The 10,563-nt window shown below is 35.7% G+C and overlaps 1 protein-coding gene and 1 long non-coding RNA gene across 3 annotated transcripts in view; both read left to right on the top strand.

Annotated features, from left to right (window-relative positions):
• Nucleotides 1-10,563, top strand: part of LOC127843022 (uncharacterized) — a 118,663-nt gene that overhangs the window by 91,323 nt on the left and 16,777 nt on the right. The window lies entirely within an intron of this gene.
• On the top strand, nt 457-9,441 carry LOC127843038 (uncharacterized). Of its 2 annotated transcripts, none has more exons than XR_008032056.1 (3): nt 457-593; nt 811-881; nt 9,286-9,441. It is a non-coding gene; the product is annotated as an uncharacterized LOC127843038 (long non-coding RNA). The 2 variants fall into 2 exon arrangements; XR_008032055.1 differs by lacking the exon at nt 9,286-9,441 and adding an exon at nt 1,162-1,317.

The raw sequence follows: 10,563 nt of genomic DNA, 5'->3' as shown, positions 1-10,563 counted from the left end.
GAGTAACGAATTGTTAAAAACGCTATTTTCACGACTACATAAAACATTGACACAGTAAACATCGCGGGAATATTACGTTTGTTTATTTCCGAGGAACGAACACAAAACTCCATTCTGCGTGGAATGTTCGGTAAGGCCTTTAAATAATTAATTCATATGGTTTGTTTACGATATATTTACTTATAGGCCATTACCTTTTACCACAGCACGACACTATGATAATTCGTGCCACTACCAGTTCGTGCCTCTGATATTTGTGTAGGGAGGCATTGGACGTTTCGTCCCACTGATAATATATAGACTGATAGGTGTGAAAAATACCGTATGGATGTGAATCACAACGAGACGTATATTTTACTAAATATACGTCTCGTTGTGATTCACATCCATACGGTATTTTTGAGGGTCGTGGGTTCGAGTCCCACGTTGGGCGCCGGTGTAACCGGTTTAACTTTAACTAGTTGGGTGTAACCCCTAATAGATTATAATGAGGGTATATAAGCAAGCGTATCATTCAGCACGATTTGCGGGAAAGCAGTCATCCATATTGGTTGAAGCAGTTGTTCTTCACTTTTATTCTGTTTTCTATAAAGGTATGTTGTATTTTAACTATGTAAATTTATTAGTAATATGCTAGTCTAGATGGCCATTGAATAGTGCTTTTGTCGGTATTTTATTTATCAGTTAAATATGGTTGTTTTCATTGACCTTGGTATTGTTTATGATGGCAGCATAATTCTTTGTATTTAACAGTCATAACAAAGATCACTTTCTTTTCTGTATGCTTGCACATATGAGCTAATATTGCAGTCACAGCACTGGGCATCATCTGCAGTCAAGACTGGGGTCATAAGCTGTCATAGGAGGCCAATCCACAATTGGTATGTCATGTTATTGGATGTATTTTTTATCAAGTTCAGATTTGTATCTTTTATTATTTTGATGATTAGCATTGGAAATGTAATGCTAGTTGGATCTATTGTAAGTTGTCGATCTATTGTTAGTTTTCGTGGTATTGTGCTACAATATAGCGAGACCTTATATTGACGACCACTAGATATGTATGAATAACATAGTATTTATTTATGATAACATACTTAAATGTTATTGTAAGTCTGTATCAATTTATATTATTGTAGAATATTGTTATTGTTATTTCAGGGCTTTGACAACTTTGCGACGCCTTTGTGATTTCTCTGAGACGCTTTAAATAAGCTGTTTATCAGTTATTTCCAGAGATTGTATTACAATTATGTAATCATTAAAAGTTATAGTGTTGAGGGAAAACTAAATTAAATGGACATGTAATGAACCCAGCTTGTGTGTTGTCTGTATATATACATTTTTTATGATATAAGGAACACAATTGCAAGCCACAAATGGCGCCCAACGTGGTTATATTTTAGATTTCTCTCATTTAAGAACTGAACATTAATTTTTAAAAAAATAATAAAAATAAATGAGTATTGATGATTGTTAAAGATTGTGGAAAATCTTTGGTTGTATGGAGGACGTACAGCTTATTCGGTAGCCAGTGGTCGGAGCAGTTGGCGTGTGCAGTGGAGCAATCCAGGTGGCATTCTGAGCGATCATTGGGAGCAACGAGCGATTATTTGTTGGGAGCGACGATCGATCTTTAGGAGCGAGTAGAACATCAGTGCCTGCAAAGTGACTGGAGCGTGTGACATTGACATTACCGTGTGATTGAGAAAAACACATTTGTATTTGTGAGTACCAATAGTGGAAGGCCATTATTTATTAAATTGCAGTTGAATTTCTTTATTTAATTGTAAATAATCCATTGTGGTCCATATGCTGTAAATAATTTGTTGTTGTTTTAAAACTTTTGTTTTTAACTGCAATTTTTTAAATATCCTGGGGAAAAAATTATATTATTAAACAATTGATTGGGAAAGTGTCACAATTGCATGATACCTTAGCAATTTTAAAACATATTCCTTGGTGATGGTTTCTTTAACTAACAAGTCTATTTACTCACTATTTGAAGCAACTTTACTATTCTTAAATACTTCGTAATATTGCCATCATATTGAAAACCTTACATAAGGGTATATTTGATTGGTTTTGTGTTATTACAGTACTTTTCAGTGGCCAACAAGTTTATTTCAGAAGTGTTGTTTGTCTGGAGGTGGTGACCAGCATTCAAATCGCACAGCTATTAAATTAACGGGTAGTTAATTTTCAATCGTGCTGAAAGCTTCACTTGCTTAGTATTATTCGTTGGGGATTTGACATTTCATTGACATGTACACTGTGACCTTGTCAGAAAATTGTTGACAACTATTTGACCTTGACATTTTATTTTCAGGATGGACACAATTTTTGCGAGTTTATAACTCATTTAGTGTATTATTTGGCAGTTTTGCAGTTTAATTGTTAAATAAGTTTTTTCATTCGTGCTGTAAACAGTGGGAATATTAATTTAATATTAAACTTGTTTCCACAATTTTAGAGTTTCAGATTTCCAGAAAATTCTGTGTGTATTTTGTGAATTTGTCATACAAGTTTGTATTTATTGTACAAGTTTCAATTTTTATAAGTCTCTTTATTTATTAGTTGTTATATTTGGAAAAAATAATGACTAGTAGGTCACATGAAGAGGAGGATTCTGATAAGAGTGGACTAGCAAGTGGTGGATGTGAACAAGAGCGTACACTTACAACAAAGGAACAGAAGCTGCTAGATGCCCTCAGAGAACTGAACATGGATCCTCAGACAGAGAGTGGAGAAGATATAGGTCTTTTTGTGAGACGACTGACAAAGAAAACAGACGAAGAGAGGAAACCTAGGGTGAGTCCATTTGAGTATTCCATGCCAAGAATTTCAAGTTATCCAGAAACAGGGACCTACCATTTCCCCAAACTTTCAGCATTTTCTGGAGAAGACAACAAAGGGGAAGCAACCTGGGATGCCTTTAGATACGAAATACATGCACTGTTGACAGAGGGAACATTTACAGAGAAGCAAATTATGCTGGGACTAAGAAGATCAATGAAAGGTACAGCAGGTGATATTTTACGCAGATTAGGACCAGGTGCATCTCTACACGAAGTGCTGAAGAAGCTCGAGAGCACTTATGGTAACATAGAGTCCCAAGAGTCTGTGATGCGAAAATTCTACTCATGTACTCAAGGCGCAGAAGAAGTGACTGCATATGCTTCAAGACTAGAAGATCTCTTTGCCCGAGCCATAGAATTGAAGGCAATCAAGCGAGGAAATGATGAGATCCTTAAACAAGTTCTATTTCAAGGGCTGAAGTTAGACTTGAAACACATCGCCCAATACAAGTATGACACGATTGATGATTACGACAGATTCAAGATTGAGTTAAGAAGACTAGAAAAAGACCTTCAAATGACAGACAAGAAAAGGACCTGCAATGTTGCCCAGAAGCCAGAAAAAGAAGAAAAGTCAGAAATCAATGAATTAAAGGCCATGGTTCATGAGTTAAATAGGAAGATAGAAGACCTTCAGAAAGGAAACAACAATCCCAACTACTATGTAGGCAGAGGTATAAGAAGAGGCAGATTTCAACAGCCACCACTACAAAGAGGAGGAAGAGGGATGTACAGACCTTCCAGACCACTGGGTAGTAACAATTTTAGAGGACCATGTTATGCATGCGGTGATCGGGGTCATTTTGCGAGAGACTGTCCCAATGATATGCAGAAGGGAAAATACGGAAACAGAAATTTAAAAGAGTAAGTGCTCTTATTGAGGGATCGAATGCGGGCACTTCATCTAAAGATCCCAAATTAGTAGGAGAATCCAACGAAGCAAGCATATCCATCAACAACATTGAAACCCAAGCACTATTGGATACAGGCAGCTGTGTTAGTGTGATTTCCAACTCATTCTACACCAATAACTTTAAAGATATCAAGTTACAGCCTCTGACAGAAATTTTACACGTGGAATGTGCTGATGGACAGATATTGCCCTACTTAGGTTTCATTGAAGCAGATTTAACAGTTAAAGGTATTCCAAAGTCTGAAAATCAGCCATGTTTATTTTTGATTGTACCGGATATAGCTTATTCTGCACGAACACCTGTTATTTTAGGAACTAATGTTTTATCTGAACTTTTAAATAAATGTAAAGGAAATTTAGGAGATAGGTTCTTACAGAAGGCAGATCTGCATGTACCATGGTATCTATGTTTTAGAAGCATAGTACTCAGAGAGAAGAAATTAAAACAGAACAACAACTGTATAGCTATCGTCAGAAACGGAGTGCCACACCAAGTGATAATAAAACCAAATGAAACAGTGACAGTACAAGCCTACACAGACAAAGAAATGGATTATCTAGTCACATCAGCTCTCATTCAGGAATGTACAGAGAGTAATCTACCCAGTACTGTAGAAGTCAGTCCAGCATTAGTTATGTCTGGGAAGAAGAGTTTAACCGTCACATTGACCAATCTATCTACCAACACAGTATGTTTGGCACCGAAGGCTATACTATGTGAACTACAACCAGTAGAAGTCACAGCAGAAGTACTTGACAGATTAGAGGAAGAAAATCTAGACATCAAAAGAAAGAATATAGTAAAGGAACTCATCATTGATGAAGATAACATTTTAGATTCTGAACAAAAACGAGCCTTAACTGATCTGTTAATGAAACACAGGAGCATTTTCTCTACAAGCGACACAGATATTGGAAATTGTACATCAATCAAACACAGAATAGACTTGCATGATGAAAGGCCATTTAAGCAGAGACACAGAAGAATTCCTCCTGGAATGATCAATGAAGTAAGACAACATATAGAACAACTACTAGCCTGCAACATCATTAGACCATCTAAATCTCCCTTTTCATCCAACATAGTCCTTGTAAGAAAGAAGAATGGAAAACTGAGACTTTGTGTGGACTACCGTATGTTAAATGACAGAACCATCAAAGATTCATTTGCCTTACCAAGAACAGAAGAAATTTTTGACTGCTTAGAAGGGGCCAAGTACTTTACAACCCTCGATATGAAAGCAGGATATCACCAAGTGGAAATTCTAGAAGAACACAAGGAACGCACCGGATTTACAGTGGGGCCACTCGGTTTCTTTGAATTTAATCAGATGGCTTTTGGGTTATGCAATAGTCCCTTTACTTATCAAAGACTAATGCAGGAGTGTTTAGGTGATTTTAATATGAAAATTTGTGTTATTTTTTTAGATGACCTGATTATTTTCAGCCGCACCGTGTCTGAACATTTAGAACGGTTAGAATTAGTTCTTTCTAGATTGCAGGAGTGTAATTTGAAACTGTGTCCTGAAAAATGTCAATTTTTTAAACAACGTGTTAACTTTTTAGGTCACATTGTGAGCAACGAAGGCATAGAAACTGATCCCGAGAAGATTGAGAAGATACGAAATTGGCCAAAACCTCAAAACCCTAGTGAACTTCATTCTTTCTTAGCATTTGCAGGTTACTACAGGCGATTTATAAAAGATTTCAGTAAAATTACAAAACCTCTCTCAGAATTAATTCCACACCCCACAGGCAAGAAAGCACAACAGAAGAAAGATGCCAAAGAATGGACATGGACAGAAGAAAACCAGCAGATCTTTGATAAATTGAAAATAATTCTTACATCTCCACCTATTTTAGCTTATCCTGACTTCCAGAAACCCTTTGAACTTCACACAGATGCATCAACACAAGGACTAGGAGCAGTTTTATACCAACAACAAGATGACAAAAGGAAGAGAGTGATAGCATATGCCAGCCGACAACTAACAAAGTCAGAAAAGAATTATTCCGCATTTAAACTAGAATTTTTAGCGTTGAAGTGGGCCATTACGGAGAAATTTTCAGAATATTTATCACATAGTCATTTTACAGTGTACACTGATAATAATCCACTAACTTATGTTTTATATTCAGCTAAATTAGATGCCACAGGTCAAAGATGGGCAGCAGCAATTGGAGAGTATAATTTTGATATTTTTTACAGACCAGGCGTACAAAACACAGATGCTGATGCTTTAAGTAGATACCCACCAGGAAAAGTTTCAGACTCGAACAATCATGTAGTACTAGATAACAATGTGGTTAAAGTTATATGCAATTCTCTTCAAAGTATTGAATGTTATTTTGAGACGTTACCTTGTTTATCTTTAAATGTAGTAGACATAGCGGACAATTTCGGACAACCTTTGGCACAGATAGAAATGCGTGAAATTCGGAGAGCACAGAGATCTGACCCTACCGTTGACAAATGGAGAAGAGCAGTTATTGACAAGAGCCTACCACAACAAATACATAGTAAGCAAGACATTAACATGAAGAAGAACTTTGCTAATTTGAAGATCAAGAGAGGTATTTTGTTTAGAGATATTCAAGATCAAGGTACACATATTGAACAATTAGTGATCCCTGAAGTTTATAAAAGTGATATTTTGAAAGGTCTTCATACAGACGTAGGACATCCGGGAAAGGAACGAACGATGAAACTGATACGAGAGCGATTTTTTTGGCCAGGAATGTCTTCAGAAGTAGAGCAATACGTGTCTAAGTGTGACAGATGTTTAAGAAGGAAAACAGCAACTAACACAAGAGCACCTCTGGTAAATGTACACACAACCTACCCACTAGAGCTTGTTTGTTTTGACTATCTCTCATTAGAACCAGCAAAAGGAGGATTCAACAGCATATTAGTTATAACAGATCACTTTACCAAGTACGCACTAGCTATTCCGACCAGAAACCAGACAGCCAAGACGACAGCAGAAGCTTTCTACAACAATTTTATCATTCATTTCGGTATCCCAAGAAGACTCCATTCTGATCAAGGCGCAAACTTTGAATCTGATTTAATCAAAGAACTTTGTAATATCACCAACATGAAGAAAACACATACATCTGTATACCATCCACAGGGAAATGCCGGACCAGAAAGGTTTAATAGAACTCTACTAGACATGCTGGGAACTTTGGAAAACGAACAGAAAAGTAACTGGCAGAAATACATTAACTCATTAGTTTATTCCTACAACTGTTCGCCTCATGAATCAACAAAATTTTCACCTTTTGAATTGATGTTTGGAAGGAAGCCTAAATTACCTATTGATGCTAAATTTGAAAGATCACAAGAACAATCGTGTAATAAGACAAGTCAGGAATATATTGAAGATTTGAAAGATAGGATTAAAACGACAAGAGAAATTGTAGAAAGGTATATTTCAAAGGCAAAGGAAAAGCAGAAACATTCATATGACCTTAAAGTAAGAGGAGCCAAGGTTGAAGTAGGAGATCATGTCCTGGTGAAGATAATGGCTCATGGTGAAGGAAAACATAAACTTGCAGACAAATATGAAGAAGAACTATATATCATAACAGAACAACCGCATGAAAACATCCCGGTATTCAGGCTTAAAGGTGTAGAAAGTGGTACACAGAAAACTTTACACAGGAATCATATATTTCCAGTGAAGGCTCGGGAAGATGTGGACGGAGAGAGTATACACGAGGTCATAGAGCAAGCGGGGATTTCTAAAGCAATAGGAAAGGATGCATCCGGAGTTGGATTAATGAAGGAAGAAAATGAACCGTCCCAGAGTGACAGTTCCGATGAGGATTGTACGAGTTTTATACATGTTCCCAGAACAAGTATTTGTGGGGACGCCCACAGACACGAGGAGAAGATTATTAACAGACGAATGGACTCGAGTGATGTTGTACATACTCAGCCCATACCCGCTGGAGAAGAAGTGAGTGGAACAGAGAGGGAAGAAAACGCGATAGAAAATGGCTGTCCGGCTGTAGAAGCTGGTAGGAATACGGATGAGGAAGAGGAACAAGTGGGAAGGAGTGAAATTATCGCAGAGGCTGGGAATGGATCCACAGAGCCAGGAGTAGAAACCGATCAGAACACGACTCGGGACACTGCACTGCAAGAGCAAGATTCCAACAATGCAGCGCAAAGAAAGAGAAGACAATTACCTCTACAGCCTGTTAGAAAATCTGAACGGCATAGAAAATTACCAACTAAATATGCTGATTTTCATATGTTTAGTTTAGTAAACAGACCTTTTGACAATAGATTTCATGCTTTAGAAGTATTAATGTCTTCATGAATATTAAAGAGTATGGAGTGTGAAATCGTCAGAAAGATAGTAAATGCTATCATGAAGTAAATGTTTTATGAAATTTGTATAGATGTATTTTAACAATTTTTATGATTTTTAGATATTTGTGAGGACACAATTCCTTCAGAGAGGAGGAGAGATTGAATGATTGTTTGAATAATTGTTTAGGTGCTGTATTTAACAGTAATGTTATAATGTATTGTAAATTTGTTGCAGATAGACAGGTACATTGATGCTGCATCTGTATTTATTATCAAATAATTACTGATTTTTTTTCGTTTTTCAGGTTTTATCTATAATTATTGTGTACATGTATATATATATAATGTTAAGTGCGAATGCTGTTGCACTTGAACTATGTTTTATATGTTGACAATGGACAAAATGAAGAATGAATATATATACGTTATGACTATGACGGGACGTCATTTTCAAAGGGGGGAAATGTGTAACCGGTTTAACTTTAACTAGTTGGGTGTAACCCCTAATAGATTATAATGAGGGTATATAAGCAAGCGTATCATTCAGCACGATTTGCGGGAAAGCAGTCATCCATATTGGTTGAAGCAGTTGTTCTTCACTTTTATTCTGTTTTCTATAAAGGTATGTTGTATTTTAACTATGTAAATTTATTAGTAATATGCTAGTCTAGATGGCCATTGAATAGTGCTTTTGTCGGTATTGTATTTATCAGTTAAATATGGTTGTTTTCATTGACCTTGGTATTGTTTATGATGGCAGCATAATTCTTTGTATTTAACAGTCATAACAAAGATCACTTTCTTTTCTGTATGCTTGCACATATGAGCTAATATTGCAGTCACAGCACTGGGCATCATCTGCAGTCAAGACTGGGGTCATGAGCTGTCATAGGAGGCCAATCCACAATTGGTATGTCATGTTATTGGATGTATTTTTTATCAAGTTCAGATTTGTATCTTTTATTATTTTGATGATAAGCATTGGAAATGTAATGCTAGTTCGATCTATTGTAAGTTGTCGATCTATTGTTAGTTTTCGTGGTATTGTGCTACAATATAGCGAGACCTTATATTGACGACCACTAGATATGTATGAATAACATAGTATTTATTTATGATAACATACTTAAATGTTATTGTAAGTCTGTATCAATTTATATTATTGTAGAATATTGTTATTGTTATTTCAGGGCTTTGACAACTTTGCGACGCCTTTGTGATTTCTCTGAGACGCTTTAAATAAGCTGTTTATCAGTTATTTCCAGAGATTGTATTACAATTATGTAATCATTAAAAGTTATAGTGTTGAGGGAAAACTAAATTAAATGGACATGTAATGAACCCAGCTTGTGTGTTGTCTGTATATATACATTTTTTATGATATAAGGAACACAATTGCAAGCCACATGTTTACAAATACAAAATTATATAAGAGAAATATGACAATCTGTCAAAGAAGAATAGTATCAAAACTTCACAGAATCAAATTATGCTGCTATAACATAAATTCAATTCTTTACATGATCTTTTAACTAAATAATAAATTGCAATACTTGTAATACTCATGCCTTTTCCCCGGCTCTTTAAGCACCTTAGTGCCTGAATCTTTAATTTATTACTTTATCTCACCAATTTGTGTTGCTGTAATTCTTCAATATCATGAAAGACATTAAAGATTCATCAGGTTTTTAAAGGCTGATTAGTTTACTTATATTTGTTCAATTATTGCACTTTCTTAAGTACAGTGCCTAACATGAAATTAATTCAAAGGAGTAACCCAGTGCACTGTAAATCACATATTTTCTCCTGTGCAAATTTCTGGAAAAAGATCTGCATTGCTGATACAGTAGTGCATGTCCTTGTTTTGTTCAATGTCAATATCATTATTCAGGATATTCAGAAGGTTCAGCAATGCATCAAAGTACACACATTTAAACAAACTTGATTACATATAACAGGATTTTTTAGGTATTCTTCGCAAGTGTAGAGGATGAGTTTAATAATAAAAAGCAATACGAGAAAAAGGGATGGTGGGGTGTAAATTTGAATGTCCTTAATTAATACTTTTTATGCCCCCGGATCGAATGATCTGGGGTATATTGCTTTTGGCCTGTCTGTCTGTCTTTCTGTCTGTCATTCTGTCCAAAAACTTTAACCTTACAGTTAAGTTTTGTAATAACTTTTGAAATATTGAACATAGCAACTTGATATTTGGCATGTATGTGTATCTCATGGAGCTGCACATTTTGAGTGGTGAAAGGTCAAGGTCATCCTTCAAGGTCAAAGGTCAAATATTTCAAACTTTTATATAGTAAAGTTTTGCAATAACTTTTGAAATATTGAACATAGCAACTTGATATTTGGCATGCATGTGTATCTCATTGGGCTGCACATTTTGAGTGGTGAAATGTCAAGGTCATCATTCAAGGTCAAAGGTAAAAATTTTAAAACATTACATAGTAAAGTTT

Source organism: Dreissena polymorpha, chromosome 8 (genome assembly GCF_020536995.1).
Source record: "Dreissena polymorpha isolate Duluth1 chromosome 8, UMN_Dpol_1.0, whole genome shotgun sequence".
Classification (NCBI taxonomy): Eukaryota; Metazoa; Mollusca; class Bivalvia; order Myida; family Dreissenidae; genus Dreissena; species Dreissena polymorpha.
Note: the sequence above shows the minus strand (reverse complement) of the source record. Positions and strands in the feature narration are given on the sequence as shown.